The 17458-nt window shown below is 55.0% G+C and overlaps 36 non-coding genes across 36 annotated transcripts; all 36 read right to left on the bottom strand.

Moving 5' to 3' along the window:
• Positions 1–75: 75 nt before the first annotated feature.
• LOC127793411 (5S ribosomal RNA) lies at positions 76–194 on the bottom strand. The gene has a single exon (XR_008021401.1). It is a non-coding gene; the product is annotated as a 5S ribosomal RNA (ribosomal RNA).
• A 372-nt stretch (positions 195–566) lies between these two features.
• LOC127793410 (5S ribosomal RNA) lies at positions 567–685 on the bottom strand. The gene has a single exon (XR_008021400.1). It is a non-coding gene; the product is annotated as a 5S ribosomal RNA (ribosomal RNA).
• A 371-nt stretch (positions 686–1056) lies between these two features.
• On the bottom strand, positions 1057–1175 carry LOC127793409 (5S ribosomal RNA). The gene has a single exon (XR_008021399.1). It is a non-coding gene; the product is annotated as a 5S ribosomal RNA (ribosomal RNA).
• A 372-nt stretch (positions 1176–1547) lies between these two features.
• On the bottom strand, positions 1548–1666 carry LOC127793408 (5S ribosomal RNA). Its single transcript, XR_008021398.1, has one exon. It is a non-coding gene; the product is annotated as a 5S ribosomal RNA (ribosomal RNA).
• A 372-nt stretch (positions 1667–2038) lies between these two features.
• LOC127793407 (5S ribosomal RNA) lies at positions 2039–2157 on the bottom strand. The gene has a single exon (XR_008021397.1). It is a non-coding gene; the product is annotated as a 5S ribosomal RNA (ribosomal RNA).
• A 372-nt stretch (positions 2158–2529) lies between these two features.
• On the bottom strand, positions 2530–2648 carry LOC127793406 (5S ribosomal RNA). The gene has a single exon (XR_008021396.1). It is a non-coding gene; the product is annotated as a 5S ribosomal RNA (ribosomal RNA).
• A 371-nt stretch (positions 2649–3019) lies between these two features.
• On the bottom strand, positions 3020–3138 carry LOC127793405 (5S ribosomal RNA). The gene has a single exon (XR_008021395.1). It is a non-coding gene; the product is annotated as a 5S ribosomal RNA (ribosomal RNA).
• A 371-nt stretch (positions 3139–3509) lies between these two features.
• On the bottom strand, positions 3510–3628 carry LOC127793404 (5S ribosomal RNA). The gene has a single exon (XR_008021394.1). It is a non-coding gene; the product is annotated as a 5S ribosomal RNA (ribosomal RNA).
• A 371-nt stretch (positions 3629–3999) lies between these two features.
• Positions 4000–4118, bottom strand: LOC127793402 (5S ribosomal RNA). The gene has a single exon (XR_008021391.1). It is a non-coding gene; the product is annotated as a 5S ribosomal RNA (ribosomal RNA).
• A 372-nt stretch (positions 4119–4490) lies between these two features.
• Positions 4491–4609, bottom strand: LOC127793401 (5S ribosomal RNA). Its single transcript, XR_008021390.1, has one exon. It is a non-coding gene; the product is annotated as a 5S ribosomal RNA (ribosomal RNA).
• A 371-nt stretch (positions 4610–4980) lies between these two features.
• On the bottom strand, positions 4981–5099 carry LOC127793400 (5S ribosomal RNA). Its single transcript, XR_008021389.1, has one exon. It is a non-coding gene; the product is annotated as a 5S ribosomal RNA (ribosomal RNA).
• Positions 5100–5470: 371 nt separating this feature from the next.
• LOC127793399 (5S ribosomal RNA) lies at positions 5471–5589 on the bottom strand. Its single transcript, XR_008021388.1, has one exon. It is a non-coding gene; the product is annotated as a 5S ribosomal RNA (ribosomal RNA).
• Positions 5590–5960: 371 nt separating this feature from the next.
• On the bottom strand, positions 5961–6079 carry LOC127793398 (5S ribosomal RNA). The gene has a single exon (XR_008021386.1). It is a non-coding gene; the product is annotated as a 5S ribosomal RNA (ribosomal RNA).
• A 372-nt stretch (positions 6080–6451) lies between these two features.
• On the bottom strand, positions 6452–6570 carry LOC127793397 (5S ribosomal RNA). Its single transcript, XR_008021385.1, has one exon. It is a non-coding gene; the product is annotated as a 5S ribosomal RNA (ribosomal RNA).
• A 371-nt stretch (positions 6571–6941) lies between these two features.
• Positions 6942–7060, bottom strand: LOC127793396 (5S ribosomal RNA). Its single transcript, XR_008021384.1, has one exon. It is a non-coding gene; the product is annotated as a 5S ribosomal RNA (ribosomal RNA).
• A 372-nt stretch (positions 7061–7432) lies between these two features.
• On the bottom strand, positions 7433–7551 carry LOC127793395 (5S ribosomal RNA). Its single transcript, XR_008021383.1, has one exon. It is a non-coding gene; the product is annotated as a 5S ribosomal RNA (ribosomal RNA).
• A 372-nt stretch (positions 7552–7923) lies between these two features.
• Positions 7924–8042, bottom strand: LOC127793394 (5S ribosomal RNA). Its single transcript, XR_008021382.1, has one exon. It is a non-coding gene; the product is annotated as a 5S ribosomal RNA (ribosomal RNA).
• A 372-nt stretch (positions 8043–8414) lies between these two features.
• LOC127793393 (5S ribosomal RNA) lies at positions 8415–8533 on the bottom strand. Its single transcript, XR_008021380.1, has one exon. It is a non-coding gene; the product is annotated as a 5S ribosomal RNA (ribosomal RNA).
• A 371-nt stretch (positions 8534–8904) lies between these two features.
• LOC127793391 (5S ribosomal RNA) lies at positions 8905–9023 on the bottom strand. The gene has a single exon (XR_008021378.1). It is a non-coding gene; the product is annotated as a 5S ribosomal RNA (ribosomal RNA).
• A 373-nt stretch (positions 9024–9396) lies between these two features.
• On the bottom strand, positions 9397–9515 carry LOC127793390 (5S ribosomal RNA). Its single transcript, XR_008021377.1, has one exon. It is a non-coding gene; the product is annotated as a 5S ribosomal RNA (ribosomal RNA).
• Positions 9516–9887: 372 nt separating this feature from the next.
• On the bottom strand, positions 9888–10006 carry LOC127793389 (5S ribosomal RNA). Its single transcript, XR_008021376.1, has one exon. It is a non-coding gene; the product is annotated as a 5S ribosomal RNA (ribosomal RNA).
• A 370-nt stretch (positions 10007–10376) lies between these two features.
• LOC127793388 (5S ribosomal RNA) lies at positions 10377–10495 on the bottom strand. The gene has a single exon (XR_008021375.1). It is a non-coding gene; the product is annotated as a 5S ribosomal RNA (ribosomal RNA).
• A 372-nt stretch (positions 10496–10867) lies between these two features.
• LOC127793376 (5S ribosomal RNA) lies at positions 10868–10986 on the bottom strand. The gene has a single exon (XR_008021363.1). It is a non-coding gene; the product is annotated as a 5S ribosomal RNA (ribosomal RNA).
• A 372-nt stretch (positions 10987–11358) lies between these two features.
• LOC127793365 (5S ribosomal RNA) lies at positions 11359–11477 on the bottom strand. Its single transcript, XR_008021351.1, has one exon. It is a non-coding gene; the product is annotated as a 5S ribosomal RNA (ribosomal RNA).
• Positions 11478–11848: 371 nt separating this feature from the next.
• On the bottom strand, positions 11849–11967 carry LOC127793353 (5S ribosomal RNA). The gene has a single exon (XR_008021340.1). It is a non-coding gene; the product is annotated as a 5S ribosomal RNA (ribosomal RNA).
• Positions 11968–12341: 374 nt separating this feature from the next.
• LOC127793342 (5S ribosomal RNA) lies at positions 12342–12460 on the bottom strand. The gene has a single exon (XR_008021329.1). It is a non-coding gene; the product is annotated as a 5S ribosomal RNA (ribosomal RNA).
• A 372-nt stretch (positions 12461–12832) lies between these two features.
• Positions 12833–12951, bottom strand: LOC127793330 (5S ribosomal RNA). The gene has a single exon (XR_008021318.1). It is a non-coding gene; the product is annotated as a 5S ribosomal RNA (ribosomal RNA).
• Positions 12952–13329: 378 nt separating this feature from the next.
• Positions 13330–13448, bottom strand: LOC127793318 (5S ribosomal RNA). Its single transcript, XR_008021307.1, has one exon. It is a non-coding gene; the product is annotated as a 5S ribosomal RNA (ribosomal RNA).
• Positions 13449–13814: 366 nt separating this feature from the next.
• On the bottom strand, positions 13815–13933 carry LOC127793425 (5S ribosomal RNA). Its single transcript, XR_008021417.1, has one exon. It is a non-coding gene; the product is annotated as a 5S ribosomal RNA (ribosomal RNA).
• A 366-nt stretch (positions 13934–14299) lies between these two features.
• On the bottom strand, positions 14300–14417 carry LOC127793387 (5S ribosomal RNA). Its single transcript, XR_008021374.1, has one exon. It is a non-coding gene; the product is annotated as a 5S ribosomal RNA (ribosomal RNA).
• A 370-nt stretch (positions 14418–14787) lies between these two features.
• On the bottom strand, positions 14788–14906 carry LOC127793414 (5S ribosomal RNA). Its single transcript, XR_008021404.1, has one exon. It is a non-coding gene; the product is annotated as a 5S ribosomal RNA (ribosomal RNA).
• A 372-nt stretch (positions 14907–15278) lies between these two features.
• LOC127793403 (5S ribosomal RNA) lies at positions 15279–15397 on the bottom strand. Its single transcript, XR_008021392.1, has one exon. It is a non-coding gene; the product is annotated as a 5S ribosomal RNA (ribosomal RNA).
• Positions 15398–15770: 373 nt separating this feature from the next.
• LOC127793382 (5S ribosomal RNA) lies at positions 15771–15888 on the bottom strand. The gene has a single exon (XR_008021369.1). It is a non-coding gene; the product is annotated as a 5S ribosomal RNA (ribosomal RNA).
• A 371-nt stretch (positions 15889–16259) lies between these two features.
• LOC127793392 (5S ribosomal RNA) lies at positions 16260–16378 on the bottom strand. Its single transcript, XR_008021379.1, has one exon. It is a non-coding gene; the product is annotated as a 5S ribosomal RNA (ribosomal RNA).
• Positions 16379–16751: 373 nt separating this feature from the next.
• LOC127793384 (5S ribosomal RNA) lies at positions 16752–16870 on the bottom strand. Its single transcript, XR_008021371.1, has one exon. It is a non-coding gene; the product is annotated as a 5S ribosomal RNA (ribosomal RNA).
• Positions 16871–17240: 370 nt separating this feature from the next.
• On the bottom strand, positions 17241–17359 carry LOC127793312 (5S ribosomal RNA). The gene has a single exon (XR_008021301.1). It is a non-coding gene; the product is annotated as a 5S ribosomal RNA (ribosomal RNA).
• Between the last annotated feature and the right edge of the window lie 99 nt (positions 17360–17458).

The following is a 17458-nucleotide window of genomic DNA, read 5'->3' as shown; positions in this document are numbered from 1 at the left end:
AGGGGAAAAACGGGGAATACGGTTACGCCGACGCGGAACCGTTTCTCGGGGAGGACTGGAAAGGAGCAAAAAAAAGGGGTGCAACACGAGGACTTCCCAGGGGGTCACCCATCCTAGTACTGCTCTCGCCCAAGCACGCTTAACTTCGGAGTTCTGATGGGATCCGGTGCATTAGTGCTGGTATGATCGCACCCGCACACTAAGGTTGCCTCTGTTCATTTATGGCATCGTCCAGGGGGGCGCGGATCGCTCCCTGCCCCCCTCCACGATGAGTGGGGCCCGCTCGGGACCGGTAAGAAGCCAGAAGCGAAAGTCGCCGACCGATTCGGAGGCGGCGTACGTTTTTTTTTTTAAAGATCTGCACGCTGCAAAGATCCGGAGGCGGTTATAAATCCCTAACGATTTTCGCTCTTAAATGAGCTCCGGGAACGTTAAGGAACCTTAAACCGTGAAAACTGTAGCGAACGCTGAACCCCAACAGTCCAGAACACAGGGGAAAAACGGGGAATACGGTTACGCCGACGCGGAACCGTTTCTCGGGGAGGACTGGAAAGGAGCAAAAAAAAGGGGTGCAACACGAGGACTTCCCAGGGGGTCACCCATCCTAGTACTGCTCTCGCCCAAGCACGCTTAACTTCGGAGTTCTGATGGGATCCGGTGCATTAGTGCTGGTATGATCGCACCCGCACACTAAGGTTGCCTCTGTTCATTTATGGCATCGTCCAGGGGGGCGCGGATCGCTCCCTGCCCCCCTCCACGATGAGTGGGGCCCGCTCGGGACCGGTAAGAAGCCAGAAGCGAAAGTCGCCGACCGATTCGGAGGCGGCGTACGTTTTTTTTTTAAAGATCTGCACGCTGCAAAGATCCGGAGGCGGTTATAAATCCCTAACGATTTTCGCTCTTAAATGAGCTCCGGGAACGTTAAGGAACCTTAAACCGTGAAAACTGTAGCGAACGCTGAACCCCAACAGTCCAGAACACAGGGGAAAAACGGGGAATACGGTTACGCCGACGCGGAACCGTTTCTCGGGGAGGACTGGAAAGGAGCAAAAAAAAGGGGTGCAACACGAGGACTTCCCAGGGGGTCACCCATCCTAGTACTGCTCTCGCCCAAGCACGCTTAACTTCGGAGTTCTGATGGGATCCGGTGCATTAGTGCTGGTATGATCGCACCCGCACACTAAGGTTGCCTCTGTTCATTTATGGCATCGTCCAGGGGGGCGCGGATCGCTCCCTGCCCCCCTCCACGATGAGTGGGGCCCGCTCGGGACCGGTAAGAAGCCAGAAGCGAAAGTCGCCGACCGATTCGGAGGCGGCGTACGTTTTTTTTTTTAAAGATCTGCACGCTGCAAAGATCCGGAGGCGGTTATAAATCCCTAACGATTTTCGCTCTTAAATGAGCTCCGGGAACGTTAAGGAACCTTAAACCGTGAAAACTGTAGCGAACGCTGAACCCCAACAGTCCAGAACACAGGGGAAAAACGGGGAATACGGTTACGCCGACGCGGAACCGTTTCTCGGGGAGGACTGGAAAGGAGCAAAAAAAAGGGGTGCAACACGAGGACTTCCCAGGGGGTCACCCATCCTAGTACTGCTCTCGCCCAAGCACGCTTAACTTCGGAGTTCTGATGGGATCCGGTGCATTAGTGCTGGTATGATCGCACCCGCACACTAAGGTTGCCTCTGTTCATTTATGGCATCGTCCAGGGGGGCGCGGATCGCTCCCTGCCCCCCTCCACGATGAGTGGGGCCCGCTCGGGACCGGTAAGAAGCCAGAAGCGAAAGTCGCCGACCGATTCGGAGGCGGCGTACGTTTTTTTTTTTAAAGATCTGCACGCTGCAAAGATCCGGAGGCGGTTATAAATCCCTAACGATTTTCGCTCTTAAATGAGCTCCGGGAACGTTAAGGAACCTTAAACCGTGAAAACTGTAGCGAACGCTGAACCCCAACAGTCCAGAACACAGGGGAAAAACGGGGAATACGGTTACGCCGACGCGGAACCGTTTCTCGGGGAGGACTGGAAAGGAGCAAAAAAAAGGGGTGCAACACGAGGACTTCCCAGGGGGTCACCCATCCTAGTACTGCTCTCGCCCAAGCACGCTTAACTTCGGAGTTCTGATGGGATCCGGTGCATTAGTGCTGGTATGATCGCACCCGCACACTAAGGTTGCCTCTGTTCATTTATGGCATCGTCCAGGGGGGCGCGGATCGCTCCCTGCCCCCCTCCACGATGAGTGGGGCCCGCTCGGGACCGGTAAGAAGCCAGAAGCGAAAGTCGCCGACCGATTCGGAGGCGGCGTACGTTTTTTTTTTTAAAGATCTGCACGCTGCAAAGATCCGGAGGCGGTTATAAATCCCTAACGATTTTCGCTCTTAAATGAGCTCCGGGAACGTTAAGGAACCTTAAACCGTGAAAACTGTAGCGAACGCTGAACCCCAACAGTCCAGAACACAGGGGAAAAACGGGGAATACGGTTACGCCGACGCGGAACCGTTTCTCGGGGAGGACTGGAAAGGAGCAAAAAAAAGGGGTGCAACACGAGGACTTCCCAGGGGGTCACCCATCCTAGTACTGCTCTCGCCCAAGCACGCTTAACTTCGGAGTTCTGATGGGATCCGGTGCATTAGTGCTGGTATGATCGCACCCGCACACTAAGGTTGCCTCTGTTCATTTATGGCATCGTCCAGGGGGGCGCGGATCGCTCCCTGCCCCCCTCCACGATGAGTGGGGCCCGCTCGGGACCGGTAAGAAGCCAGAAGCGAAAGTCGCCGACCGATTCGGAGGCGGCGTACGTTTTTTTTTTAAAGATCTGCACGCTGCAAAGATCCGGAGGCGGTTATAAATCCCTAACGATTTTCGCTCTTAAATGAGCTCCGGGAACGTTAAGGAACCTTAAACCGTGAAAACTGTAGCGAACGCTGAACCCCAACAGTCCAGAACACAGGGGAAAAACGGGGAATACGGTTACGCCGACGCGGAACCGTTTCTCGGGGAGGACTGGAAAGGAGCAAAAAAAAGGGGTGCAACACGAGGACTTCCCAGGGGGTCACCCATCCTAGTACTGCTCTCGCCCAAGCACGCTTAACTTCGGAGTTCTGATGGGATCCGGTGCATTAGTGCTGGTATGATCGCACCCGCACACTAAGGTTGCCTCTGTTCATTTATGGCATCGTCCAGGGGGGCGCGGATCGCTCCCTGCCCCCCTCCACGATGAGTGGGGCCCGCTCGGGACCGGTAAGAAGCCAGAAGCGAAAGTCGCCGACCGATTCGGAGGCGGCGTACGTTTTTTTTTTAAAGATCTGCACGCTGCAAAGATCCGGAGGCGGTTATAAATCCCTAACGATTTTCGCTCTTAAATGAGCTCCGGGAACGTTAAGGAACCTTAAACCGTGAAAACTGTAGCGAACGCTGAACCCCAACAGTCCAGAACACAGGGGAAAAACGGGGAATACGGTTACGCCGACGCGGAACCGTTTCTCGGGGAGGACTGGAAAGGAGCAAAAAAAAGGGGTGCAACACGAGGACTTCCCAGGGGGTCACCCATCCTAGTACTGCTCTCGCCCAAGCACGCTTAACTTCGGAGTTCTGATGGGATCCGGTGCATTAGTGCTGGTATGATCGCACCCGCACACTAAGGTTGCCTCTGTTCATTTATGGCATCGTCCAGGGGGGCGCGGATCGCTCCCTGCCCCCCTCCACGATGAGTGGGGCCCGCTCGGGACCGGTAAGAAGCCAGAAGCGAAAGTCGCCGACCGATTCGGAGGCGGCGTACGTTTTTTTTTTAAAGATCTGCACGCTGCAAAGATCCGGAGGCGGTTATAAATCCCTAACGATTTTCGCTCTTAAATGAGCTCCGGGAACGTTAAGGAACCTTAAACCGTGAAAACTGTAGCGAACGCTGAACCCCAACAGTCCAGAACACAGGGGAAAAACGGGGAATACGGTTACGCCGACGCGGAACCGTTTCTCGGGGAGGACTGGAAAGGAGCAAAAAAAAGGGGTGCAACACGAGGACTTCCCAGGGGGTCACCCATCCTAGTACTGCTCTCGCCCAAGCACGCTTAACTTCGGAGTTCTGATGGGATCCGGTGCATTAGTGCTGGTATGATCGCACCCGCACACTAAGGTTGCCTCTGTTCATTTATGGCATCGTCCAGGGGGGCGCGGATCGCTCCCTGCCCCCCTCCACGATGAGTGGGGCCCGCTCGGGACCGGTAAGAAGCCAGAAGCGAAAGTCGCCGACCGATTCGGAGGCGGCGTACGTTTTTTTTTTTAAAGATCTGCACGCTGCAAAGATCCGGAGGCGGTTATAAATCCCTAACGATTTTCGCTCTTAAATGAGCTCCGGGAACGTTAAGGAACCTTAAACCGTGAAAACTGTAGCGAACGCTGAACCCCAACAGTCCAGAACACAGGGGAAAAACGGGGAATACGGTTACGCCGACGCGGAACCGTTTCTCGGGGAGGACTGGAAAGGAGCAAAAAAAAGGGGTGCAACACGAGGACTTCCCAGGGGGTCACCCATCCTAGTACTGCTCTCGCCCAAGCACGCTTAACTTCGGAGTTCTGATGGGATCCGGTGCATTAGTGCTGGTATGATCGCACCCGCACACTAAGGTTGCCTCTGTTCATTTATGGCATCGTCCAGGGGGGCGCGGATCGCTCCCTGCCCCCCTCCACGATGAGTGGGGCCCGCTCGGGACCGGTAAGAAGCCAGAAGCGAAAGTCGCCGACCGATTCGGAGGCGGCGTACGTTTTTTTTTTAAAGATCTGCACGCTGCAAAGATCCGGAGGCGGTTATAAATCCCTAACGATTTTCGCTCTTAAATGAGCTCCGGGAACGTTAAGGAACCTTAAACCGTGAAAACTGTAGCGAACGCTGAACCCCAACAGTCCAGAACACAGGGGAAAAACGGGGAATACGGTTACGCCGACGCGGAACCGTTTCTCGGGGAGGACTGGAAAGGAGCAAAAAAAAGGGGTGCAACACGAGGACTTCCCAGGGGGTCACCCATCCTAGTACTGCTCTCGCCCAAGCACGCTTAACTTCGGAGTTCTGATGGGATCCGGTGCATTAGTGCTGGTATGATCGCACCCGCACACTAAGGTTGCCTCTGTTCATTTATGGCATCGTCCAGGGGGGCGCGGATCGCTCCCTGCCCCCCTCCACGATGAGTGGGGCCCGCTCGGGACCGGTAAGAAGCCAGAAGCGAAAGTCGCCGACCGATTCGGAGGCGGCGTACGTTTTTTTTTTAAAGATCTGCACGCTGCAAAGATCCGGAGGCGGTTATAAATCCCTAACGATTTTCGCTCTTAAATGAGCTCCGGGAACGTTAAGGAACCTTAAACCGTGAAAACTGTAGCGAACGCTGAACCCCAACAGTCCAGAACACAGGGGAAAAACGGGGAATACGGTTACGCCGACGCGGAACCGTTTCTCGGGGAGGACTGGAAAGGAGCAAAAAAAAGGGGTGCAACACGAGGACTTCCCAGGGGGTCACCCATCCTAGTACTGCTCTCGCCCAAGCACGCTTAACTTCGGAGTTCTGATGGGATCCGGTGCATTAGTGCTGGTATGATCGCACCCGCACACTAAGGTTGCCTCTGTTCATTTATGGCATCGTCCAGGGGGGCGCGGATCGCTCCCTGCCCCCCTCCACGATGAGTGGGGCCCGCTCGGGACCGGTAAGAAGCCAGAAGCGAAAGTCGCCGACCGATTCGGAGGCGGCGTACGTTTTTTTTTTAAAGATCTGCACGCTGCAAAGATCCGGAGGCGGTTATAAATCCCTAACGATTTTCGCTCTTAAATGAGCTCCGGGAACGTTAAGGAACCTTAAACCGTGAAAACTGTAGCGAACGCTGAACCCCAACAGTCCAGAACACAGGGGAAAAACGGGGAATACGGTTACGCCGACGCGGAACCGTTTCTCGGGGAGGACTGGAAAGGAGCAAAAAAAAGGGGTGCAACACGAGGACTTCCCAGGGGGTCACCCATCCTAGTACTGCTCTCGCCCAAGCACGCTTAACTTCGGAGTTCTGATGGGATCCGGTGCATTAGTGCTGGTATGATCGCACCCGCACACTAAGGTTGCCTCTGTTCATTTATGGCATCGTCCAGGGGGGCGCGGATCGCTCCCTGCCCCCCTCCACGATGAGTGGGGCCCGCTCGGGACCGGTAAGAAGCCAGAAGCGAAAGTCGCCGACCGATTCGGAGGCGGCGTACGTTTTTTTTTTTAAAGATCTGCACGCTGCAAAGATCCGGAGGCGGTTATAAATCCCTAACGATTTTCGCTCTTAAATGAGCTCCGGGAACGTTAAGGAACCTTAAACCGTGAAAACTGTAGCGAACGCTGAACCCCAACAGTCCAGAACACAGGGGAAAAACGGGGAATACGGTTACGCCGACGCGGAACCGTTTCTCGGGGAGGACTGGAAAGGAGCAAAAAAAAGGGGTGCAACACGAGGACTTCCCAGGGGGTCACCCATCCTAGTACTGCTCTCGCCCAAGCACGCTTAACTTCGGAGTTCTGATGGGATCCGGTGCATTAGTGCTGGTATGATCGCACCCGCACACTAAGGTTGCCTCTGTTCATTTATGGCATCGTCCAGGGGGGCGCGGATCGCTCCCTGCCCCCCTCCACGATGAGTGGGGCCCGCTCGGGACCGGTAAGAAGCCAGAAGCGAAAGTCGCCGACCGATTCGGAGGCGGCGTACGTTTTTTTTTTAAAGATCTGCACGCTGCAAAGATCCGGAGGCGGTTATAAATCCCTAACGATTTTCGCTCTTAAATGAGCTCCGGGAACGTTAAGGAACCTTAAACCGTGAAAACTGTAGCGAACGCTGAACCCCAACAGTCCAGAACACAGGGGAAAAACGGGGAATACGGTTACGCCGACGCGGAACCGTTTCTCGGGGAGGACTGGAAAGGAGCAAAAAAAAGGGGTGCAACACGAGGACTTCCCAGGGGGTCACCCATCCTAGTACTGCTCTCGCCCAAGCACGCTTAACTTCGGAGTTCTGATGGGATCCGGTGCATTAGTGCTGGTATGATCGCACCCGCACACTAAGGTTGCCTCTGTTCATTTATGGCATCGTCCAGGGGGGCGCGGATCGCTCCCTGCCCCCCTCCACGATGAGTGGGGCCCGCTCGGGACCGGTAAGAAGCCAGAAGCGAAAGTCGCCGACCGATTCGGAGGCGGCGTACGTTTTTTTTTTTAAAGATCTGCACGCTGCAAAGATCCGGAGGCGGTTATAAATCCCTAACGATTTTCGCTCTTAAATGAGCTCCGGGAACGTTAAGGAACCTTAAACCGTGAAAACTGTAGCGAACGCTGAACCCCAACAGTCCAGAACACAGGGGAAAAACGGGGAATACGGTTACGCCGACGCGGAACCGTTTCTCGGGGAGGACTGGAAAGGAGCAAAAAAAAGGGGTGCAACACGAGGACTTCCCAGGGGGTCACCCATCCTAGTACTGCTCTCGCCCAAGCACGCTTAACTTCGGAGTTCTGATGGGATCCGGTGCATTAGTGCTGGTATGATCGCACCCGCACACTAAGGTTGCCTCTGTTCATTTATGGCATCGTCCAGGGGGGCGCGGATCGCTCCCTGCCCCCCTCCACGATGAGTGGGGCCCGCTCGGGACCGGTAAGAAGCCAGAAGCGAAAGTCGCCGACCGATTCGGAGGCGGCGTACGTTTTTTTTTTTAAAGATCTGCACGCTGCAAAGATCCGGAGGCGGTTATAAATCCCTAACGATTTTCGCTCTTAAATGAGCTCCGGGAACGTTAAGGAACCTTAAACCGTGAAAACTGTAGCGAACGCTGAACCCCAACAGTCCAGAACACAGGGGAAAAACGGGGAATACGGTTACGCCGACGCGGAACCGTTTCTCGGGGAGGACTGGAAAGGAGCAAAAAAAAGGGGTGCAACACGAGGACTTCCCAGGGGGTCACCCATCCTAGTACTGCTCTCGCCCAAGCACGCTTAACTTCGGAGTTCTGATGGGATCCGGTGCATTAGTGCTGGTATGATCGCACCCGCACACTAAGGTTGCCTCTGTTCATTTATGGCATCGTCCAGGGGGGCGCGGATCGCTCCCTGCCCCCCTCCACGATGAGTGGGGCCCGCTCGGGACCGGTAAGAAGCCAGAAGCGAAAGTCGCCGACCGATTCGGAGGCGGCGTACGTTTTTTTTTTTAAAGATCTGCACGCTGCAAAGATCCGGAGGCGGTTATAAATCCCTAACGATTTTCGCTCTTAAATGAGCTCCGGGAACGTTAAGGAACCTTAAACCGTGAAAACTGTAGCGAACGCTGAACCCCAACAGTCCAGAACACAGGGGAAAAACGGGGAATACGGTTACGCCGACGCGGAACCGTTTCTCGGGGAGGACTGGAAAGGAGCAAAAAAAAGGGGTGCAACACGAGGACTTCCCAGGGGGTCACCCATCCTAGTACTGCTCTCGCCCAAGCACGCTTAACTTCGGAGTTCTGATGGGATCCGGTGCATTAGTGCTGGTATGATCGCACCCGCACACTAAGGTTGCCTCTGTTCATTTATGGCATCGTCCAGGGGGGCGCGGATCGCTCCCTGCCCCCCTCCACGATGAGTGGGGCCCGCTCGGGACCGGTAAGAAGCCAGAAGCGAAAGTCGCCGACCGATTCGGAGGCGGCGTACGTTTTTTTTTTAAAGATCTGCACGCTGCAAAGATCCGGAGGCGGTTATAAATCCCTAACGATTTTCGCTCTTAAATGAGCTCCGGGAACGTTAAGGAACCTTAAACCGTGAAAACTGTAGCGAACGCTGAACCCCAACAGTCCAGAACACAGGGGAAAAACGGGGAATACGGTTACGCCGACGCGGAACCGTTTCTCGGGGAGGACTGGAAAGGAGCAAAAAAAAGGGGTGCAACACGAGGACTTCCCAGGGGGTCACCCATCCTAGTACTGCTCTCGCCCAAGCACGCTTAACTTCGGAGTTCTGATGGGATCCGGTGCATTAGTGCTGGTATGATCGCACCCGCACACTAAGGTTGCCTCTGTTCATTTATGGCATCGTCCAGGGGGGCGCGGATCGCTCCCTGCCCCCCTCCACGATGAGTGGGGCCCGCTCGGGACCGGTAAGAAGCCAGAAGCGAAAGTCGCCGACCGATTCGGAGGCGGCGTACGTTTTTTTTTTTAAAGATCTGCACGCTGCAAAGATCCGGAGGCGGTTATAAATCCCTAACGATTTTCGCTCTTAAATGAGCTCCGGGAACGTTAAGGAACCTTAAACCGTGAAAACTGTAGCGAACGCTGAACCCCAACAGTCCAGAACACAGGGGAAAAAACGGGGAATACGGTTACGCCGACGCGGAACCGTTTCTCGGGGAGGACTGGAAAGGAGCAAAAAAAAGGGGTGCAACACGAGGACTTCCCAGGGGGTCACCCATCCTAGTACTGCTCTCGCCCAAGCACGCTTAACTTCGGAGTTCTGATGGGATCCGGTGCATTAGTGCTGGTATGATCGCACCCGCACACTAAGGTTGCCTCTGTTCATTTATGGCATCGTCCAGGGGGGCGCGGATCGCTCCCTGCCCCCCTCCACGATGAGTGGGGCCCGCTCGGGACCGGTAAGAAGCCAGAAGCGAAAGTCGCCGACCGATTCGGAGGCGGCGTACGTTTTTTTTTTTAAAGATCTGCACGCTGCAAAGATCCGGAGGCGGTTATAAATCCCTAACGATTTTCGCTCTTAAATGAGCTCCGGGAACGTTAAGGAACCTTAAACCGTGAAAACTGTAGCGAACGCTGAACCCCAACAGTCCAGAACACAGGGGAAAAACGGGGAATACGGTTACGCCGACGCGGAACCGTTTCTCGGGGAGGACTGGAAAGGAGCAAAAAAAAGGGGTGCAACACGAGGACTTCCCAGGGGGTCACCCATCCTAGTACTGCTCTCGCCCAAGCACGCTTAACTTCGGAGTTCTGATGGGATCCGGTGCATTAGTGCTGGTATGATCGCACCCGCACACTAAGGTTGCCTCTGTTCATTTATGGCATCGTCCAGGGGGGCGCGGATCGCTCCCTGCCCCCTCCACGATGAGTGGGGCCCGCTCGGGACCGGTAAGAAGCCAGAAGCGAAAGTCGCCGACCGATTCGGAGGCGGCGTACGTTTTTTTTTTAAAGATCTGCACGCTGCAAAGATCCGGAGGCGGTTATAAATCCCTAACGATTTTCGCTCTTAAATGAGCTCCGGGAACGTTAAGGAACCTTAAACCGTGAAAACTGTAGCGAACGCTGAACCCCAACAGTCCAGAACACAGGGGAAAAACGGGGAATACGGTTACGCCGACGCGGAACCGTTTCTCGGGGAGGACTGGAAAGGAGCAAAAAAAAGGGGTGCAACACGAGGACTTCCCAGGGGGTCACCCATCCTAGTACTGCTCTCGCCCAAGCACGCTTAACTTCGGAGTTCTGATGGGATCCGGTGCATTAGTGCTGGTATGATCGCACCCGCACACTAAGGTTGCCTCTGTTCATTTATGGCATCGTCCAGGGGGGCGCGGATCGCTCCCTGCCCCCCTCCACGATGAGTGGGGCCCGCTCGGGACCGGTAAGAAGCCAGAAGCGAAAGTCGCCGACCGATTCGGAGGCGGCGTACGTTTTTTTTTTTAAAGATCTGCACGCTGCAAAGATCCGGAGGCGGTTATAAATCCCTAACGATTTTCGCTCTTAAATGAGCTCCGGGAACGTTAAGGAACCTTAAACCGTGAAAACTGTAGCGAACGCTGAACCCCAACAGTCCAGAACACAGGGGAAAAACGGGGAATACGGTTACGCCGACGCGGAACCGTTTCTCGGGGAGGACTGGAAAGGAGCAAAAAAAAGGGGTGCAACACGAGGACTTCCCAGGGGGTCACCCATCCTAGTACTGCTCTCGCCCAAGCACGCTTAACTTCGGAGTTCTGATGGGATCCGGTGCATTAGTGCTGGTATGATCGCACCCGCACACTAAGGTTGCCTCTGTTCATTTATGGCATCGTCCAGGGGGGCGCGGATCGCTCCCTGCCCCCCTCCACGATGAGTGGGGCCCGCTCGGGACCGGTAAGAAGCCAGAAGCGAAAGTCGCCGACCGATTCGGAGGCGGCGTACGTTTTTTTTTTTAAAGATCTGCACGCTGCAAAGATCCGGAGGCGGTTATAAATCCCTAACGATTTTCGCTCTTAAATGAGCTCCGGGAACGTTAAGGAACCTTAAACCGTGAAAACTGTAGCGAACGCTGAACCCCAACAGTCCAGAACACAGGGGGAAAACGGGGAATACGGTTACGCCGACGCGGAACCGTTTCTCGGGGAGGACTGGAAAGGAGCAAAAAAAAGGGGTGCAACACGAGGACTTCCCAGGGGGTCACCCATCCTAGTACTGCTCTCGCCCAAGCACGCTTAACTTCGGAGTTCTGATGGGATCCGGTGCATTAGTGCTGGTATGATCGCACCCGCACACTAAGGTTGCCTCTGTTCATTTATGGCATCGTCCAGGGGGGCGCGGATCGCTCCCTGCCCCCCTCCACGATGAGTGGGGCCCGCTCGGGACCGGTAAGAAGCCAGAAGCGAAAGTCGCCGACCGATTCGGAGGCGGCGTACGTTTTTTTTTTAAAGATCTGCACGCTGCAAAGATCCGGAGGCGGTTATAAATCCCTAACGATTTTCGCTCTTAAATGAGCTCCGGGAACGTTAAGGAACCTTAAACCGTGAAAACTGTAGCGAACGCTGAACCCCAACAGTCCAGAACACAGGGGAAAAACGGGGAATACGGTTACGCCGACGCGGAACCGTTTCTCGGGGAGGACTGGAAAGGAGCAAAAAAAAGGGGTGCAACACGAGGACTTCCCAGGGGGTCACCCATCCTAGTACTGCTCTCGCCCAAGCACGCTTAACTTCGGAGTTCTGATGGGATCCGGTGCATTAGTGCTGGTATGATCGCACCCGCACACTAAGGTTGCCTCTGTTCATTTATGGCATCGTCCAGGGGGGCGCGGATCGCTCCCTGCCCCCCTCCACGATGAGTGGGGCCCGCTCGGGACCGGTAAGAAGCCAGAAGCGAAAGTCGCCGACCGATTCGGAGGCGGCGTACGTTTTTTTTTTTAAAGATCTGCACGCTGCAAAGATCCGGAGGCGGTTATAAATCCCTAACGATTTTCGCTCTTAAATGAGCTCCGGGAACGTTAAGGAACCTTAAACCGTGTGAAAACTGTAGCGAACGCTGAACCCCAACAGTCCAGAACACAGGGGAAAAACGGGGAATACGGTTACGCCGACGCGGAACCGTTTCTCGGGGAGGACTGGAAAGGAGCAAAAAAAAGGGGTGCAACACGAGGACTTCCCAGGGGGTCACCCATCCTAGTACTGCTCTCGCCCAAGCACGCTTAACTTCGGAGTTCTGATGGGATCCGGTGCATTAGTGCTGGTATGATCGCACCCGCACACTAAGGTTGCCTCTGTTCATTTATGGCATCGTCCAGGGGGGCGCGGATCGCTCCCTGCCCCCTCCACGATGAGTGGGGCCCGCTCGGGACCGGTAAGAAGCCAGAAGCGAAAGTCGCCGACCGATTCGGAGGCGGCGTACGTTTTTTTTTTTAAGATCTGCACGCTGCAAAGATCCGGAGGCGGTTATAAATCCCTAACGATTTTCGCTCTTAAATGAGCTCCGGGAACGTTAAGGAACCTTAAACCGTGAAAACTGTAGCGAACGCTGAACCCCAACAGTCCAGAACACAGGGGAAAAAAACGGGGAATACGGTTACGCCGACGCGGAACCGTTTCTCGGGGAGGACTGGAAAGGAGCAAAAAAAAGGGGTGCAACACGAGGACTTCCCAGGGGGTCACCCATCCTAGTACTGCTCTCGCCCAAGCACGCTTAACTTCGGAGTTCTGATGGGATCCGGTGCATTAGTGCTGGTATGATCGCACCCGCACACTAAGGTTGCCTCTGTTCATTTTTGGCATTATGGCATCGTCCCGAGGGGGGCGCGGATCGCTCCCTGCCCCCCTCTGAGTGGGCTCGGTCGGGACGGGTAAGAAGCCAGAAGCGAAAGTCGCCGACCGATTCGGAGGCGGCGTACGTTTTTTTTTTTAAAGATCTGCACGCTGCAAAGATCCGGAGGCGGTTATAAATCCCTAACGATTTTCGCTCTTAAATGAGCTCCGGGAACGTTAAGGAACCTTAAACCGTGAAAACTGTAGCGAACGCTGAACCCAACAGTCCAGAAAACAGGGGGAAAAAACGGGGAATACGGTTACGCCGACGCGGGAACGTTTCTCGGGGAGGACTGGAAAGGAGCAAAAAAAAAGGGGTGCAACACGAGGACTTCCCAGGGGGTCACCCATCCTAGTACTGCTCTCGCCCAAGCACGCTTAACTTCGGAGTTCTGATGGGATCCGGTGCATTAGTGCTGGTATGATCGCACCCGCACACTAAGGTTGCCTCTGTTCATTTATGGCATCGTCCAGGGGGGGCGCGGATCGCTCCCTGCCCCCTCCACGATGAGTGGGGCCCGCTCGGGACCGGTAAGAAGCCAGAAGCGAAAGTCGCCGACCGATTCGGAGGCGGCGTACGTTTTTTTTTTAAAGATCTGCACGCTGCAAAGATCCGGAGGCGGTTATAAATCCCTAACGATTTTCGCTCTTAAATGAGCTCCGGGAACGTTAAGGAACCTTAAACGTGAAAACTGTAGCGAACGCTGAACCCCAACAGTCCAGAACACGGAAAAACGGGGAATACGGTTACGCCGACGCGGAACGTTTCTCGGGGAGGACTGGAAAGGAGCAAAAAAAAGGGGTGCAACACGAGGACTTCCCAGGGGGTCACCCATCCTAGTACTGCTCTCGCCCAAGCACGCTTAACTTCGGAGTTCTGATGGGATCCGGTGCATTAGTGCTGGTATGATCGCACCCGCACACTAAGGTTGCCTCTGTTCATTTATGGCATCGTCCAGGGGGGCGCGGATCGCTCCCTGCCCCCTCCACGATGAGTGGGGCCCGCTCGGGACGGTAAGAAGCCAGAAGCGAAAGTCGCCGACCGATTCGGAGGCGGCGTACGTTTTTTTTTTTAAAGATCTGCACGCTGCAAAGATCGGAGGCGGTTATAAATCCCTAACGATTTTCGCTCTTAAATGAGCTCCGGGAACGTTAAGGAACCTTAAACCGTGAAAACTGTAGCGAACGCTGAACCCAACAGTCCAGAACACAGGGGAAAAACGGGGGAATACGGTTACGCCGACGCGGAACGTTTCTCGGGGGGAATGGAAAGGAGCAAAAAAAGGGGTGCAACACGAGGACTTCCCAGGGGGTCACCCATCCTAGTACTGCTCTCGCCCAAGCACGCTTAACTTCGGAGTTCTGATGGGATCGGTGCATTAGTGCTGGTATGATCGCACCCGCACACTAAGGTTGCCTCTGTTCATTTATGGCATCGTCCAGGGGGGCGCGGATCGCTCCCTGCCCCCTCCACGATGAGTGGGGCCCGCTCGGGACGGTAAGAAGCCAGAAGCGAAAGTCGCCGACCGATTCGGAGGCGGCGTACGTTTTTTTTTTTAAAGATCTGCACGCTGCAAAGATCCGGAGGCGGTTATAAATCCCTAACGATTTTCGCTCTTAAATGAGCTCCGGGAACGTTAAGGAACCTTAACCGTGAAAACTGTAGCGAACGCTGAACCCCAACAGTCCAGAACACAGGGGAAAAACGGGGAATACGGTTACGCCGACGCGGAACCGTTTCTCGGGGAGGACTGGAAAGGAGCAAAAAAAAGGGGGTGCAACACGAGGACTTCCCAGGGGGTCACCCATCCTAGTACTGCTCTCGCCCAAGCACGCTTAACTTCGGAGTTCTGATGGGATCCGGTGCATTAGTGCTGGTATGATCGCACCCGCACACTAAGGTTGCCTCTGTTCATTTATGGCATCGTCCAGGGGGGCGCGGATCGCTCCCTGCCCCCCTCCACGATGAGTGGGGCCCGCTCGGGACCGGTAAGAAGCCAGAAGCGAAAGTCGCCGACCGATTCGGAGGCGGCGTACGTTTTTTTTTTTAAAGATCTGCACGCTGCAAAGATCCGGAGGCGGTTATAAATCCCTAACGATTTTCGCTCTTAAATGAGCTCCGGGAACGTTAAGGAACCTTAAACCGTGAAAACTGTAGCGAACGCTGAACCCCAACAGTCCAGAACACAGGGGAAAAACGGGAAATACGGTTACGCCGACGCGGACACGTTTCTCGGGGAGGACTGGAAAGGAGCAAAAAAAAGGGGTGCAACACGAGGACTTCCCAGGGGGTCACCCATCCTAGTACTGCTCTCGCCCAAGCACGCTTAACTTCGGAGTTCTGATGGGATCCGGTGCATTAGTGCTGGTATGATCGCACCCGCACACTAAGGTTGCCTCTGTTCATTTATGGCATCGTCCAGGGGGGCGCGGATCGCTCCCTGCCCCCCTCCACGATGAGTGGGGCCCGCTCGGGACCGGTAAGAAGCCAGAAGCGAAAGTCGCCGACCGATTCGGAGGCGGCGTACGTTTTTTTTTTAAAGATCTGCACGCTGCAAAGATCCGGAGGCGGTTATAAATCCCTAACGATTTTCGCTCTTAAATGAGCTCCGGGAACGTTAAGGAACCTTAAACCGTGAAAACTGTAGCGAACGCTGAACCCCAACAGTCCCAGAACACAGGGGAAAAACGGGGGAATACGGTTACGCCGACGCGGAACCGTTTCTCGGGGAGGACTGGAAAGGAGCAAAAAAAAGGGGTGCAACACGAGGACTTCCCAGGGGGTCACCCTCCTAGTACTGCTCTCGCCCAAGCACGCTTAACTTCGGAGTTCTGATGGGATCCGGTGCATTAGTGCTGGTATGATCGCACCCGCACACTAAGGTTGCCTCTGTTCATTTATGGCATCGTCCAGGGGGGCGCGGATCGCTCCCTGCCCCCCTCCACGATGAGTGGGGCCCGCTCGGGACCGGTAAGAAGCCAGAAGCGAAAGTCGCCGACCGATTCGGAGGCGGCGTACGTTTTTTTTTTTAAAGATCTGCACGCTGCAAAGATCCGGAGGCGGTTATAAATCCCTAACGATTTTCGCTCTTAAATGAGCTCGGGAACGTTAAGGAACCTTAAACCGTGAAAACTGTAGCGAACGCTGAACCCCAACAGTCCAGAACACAGGGGAAAAACGGGGAATACGGTTACGCCGACGCGGAACCGTTTCTCGGGGAGGACTGGAAAGGAGCAAAAAAAAGGGGTGCAACACGAGGACTTCCCAGGGGGTCACCCATCCTAGTACTGCTCTCGCCCAAGCACGCTTAACTTCGGAGTTCTGATGGGATCCGGTGCATTAGTGCTGGTATGATCGCACCCGCACACTAAGGTTGCCTCTGTTCATTTATGGCATCGTCCAGGGGGGCGCGGATCGCTCCCTGCCCCCTCCACGATGAGTGGGGCCCGCTCGGGACCGGTAAGAAGCCAGAAGCGAAAGTCGCCGACCGATTCGGAGGCGGCGTACGTTTTTTTTTTTTAAAGATCTGCACGCTGCAAAGATCCGGAGGCGGTTATAAATCCCTAACGATTTTCGCTCTTAAATGAGCTCCGGGAACGTTAAGGAACCTTAAACCGTGAAAACTGTAGCGAACGCTGAACCCCAACAGTCCAGAACACAGGGGAAAAACGGGGAATACGGTTACGCCGACGCGGAACCGTTTCTCGGGGAGGACTGGAAAGGAGCAAAAAAAAAGGGGTGCAACACGAGGACTTCCCAGGGGGTCACCCATCCTAGTACTGCTCTCGCCCAAGCACGCTTAACTTCGGAGTTCTGATGGGATCCGGTGCATTAGTGCTGGTATGATCGCCCGCACACTAAGGTTGCCTCTGTTCATTTATGGCATCGTCCAGGGGGGCGCGGATCGCTCCCTGCCCCCTCCACGATGAGTGGGGCCCGCTCGGGACCGGTAAGAAGCCAGAAGCGAAAGTCGCCGACCGATTCGGAGGCGGCGTACGTTTTTTTTTTTAAAGATCTGCACGCTGCAAAGATCGGAGGCGGTTATAAATCCCTAACGATTTTCGCTCTTAAATGAGCTCCGGGAACGTTAAGGAACCTTAAACCGTGAAAACTGTAGCGAACGCTGAACCCCAACAGTCCAGAACACAGGGGAAAAAACGGGGAATACGGTTACGCCGACGCGGAACCGTTTCTCGGGGAGGACTGGAAAGGAGCAAAAAAAAAGGGGTGCAACACGAGGACTTCCCAGGGGGTCACCCATCCTAGTACTGCTCTCGCCCAAGCACGCTTAACTTCGGAGTTCTGATGGGATCCGGTGCATTAGTGCTGGTATGATCGCACCCGCACACTAAGGTTGCCTCTGTTCATTTATGGCATCGTCCAGGGGGGCGCGGATCGCTCCTCCCCTCCCGATGAGTGGGGCCCGCTCGGGACCGGTAAAG

This window comes from Diospyros lotus, unplaced genomic scaffold (assembly GCF_014633365.1).
Source record: "Diospyros lotus cultivar Yz01 unplaced genomic scaffold, ASM1463336v1 superscaf2, whole genome shotgun sequence".
NCBI lineage: Eukaryota > Viridiplantae > Streptophyta > Magnoliopsida > Ericales > Ebenaceae > Diospyros > Diospyros lotus.
Note: the sequence above shows the minus strand (reverse complement) of the source record. Positions and strands in the feature narration are given on the sequence as shown.